The 454-nt window shown below is 36.8% G+C and overlaps 1 pseudogene; it reads left to right on the top strand.

Moving 5' to 3' along the window:
* Nucleotides 1-454, top strand: part of LOC107573945 (uncharacterized) — a 65704-nt pseudogene that overhangs the window by 11973 nt on the left and 53277 nt on the right.

Genomic DNA, 454 nt, shown 5'->3' with positions numbered 1-454 from the left:
AGGAGCCTCCCATATGATTACTTTTACTTTGGCCAGTGAAACAGGAACAGAGCGCTCTTATTTCACTGAATATTCATTTTTAGGCAATAATTACGAAAATGAAGTTCGTCTCAAAATTGCTCATTTGTCTCTCATTGCTCATGTATTTACTCGTGTATGGTAAGACTATATTCATCTTTACAAAAAACATTGTCACAGTACTTTCCTGTTGTGCAGTTTTGTTCAGTTTTTGATTGACTGTTCATTTTTTCTCCAGTTGTGTCTGATTTTGAAAGATACACAGTGTTTGTGATGGAGGGAGATTCAGTCACTCTAAAATATGGTATGTGGGCACCATTCGAGGAAGATTGGGTTACTTGGAAAATTAACAATCTCGTAGCTGAACGCAGAGGATATAGCAATGGATATTTCAGGGATAGCTGTACAGATGTTCAGTGTAAAGACCGTAATAAGA

The sequence above is a fragment of the Sinocyclocheilus grahami genome, unplaced genomic scaffold (genome assembly GCF_001515645.1).
Source record: "Sinocyclocheilus grahami isolate Dianchi unplaced genomic scaffold, SAMN03320097.WGS_v1.1 scaffold2074.1, whole genome shotgun sequence".
Taxonomy (NCBI): Eukaryota; Metazoa; Chordata; class Actinopteri; order Cypriniformes; family Cyprinidae; genus Sinocyclocheilus; species Sinocyclocheilus grahami.
This window is presented reverse-complemented; position numbering and strand designations above follow the sequence as displayed.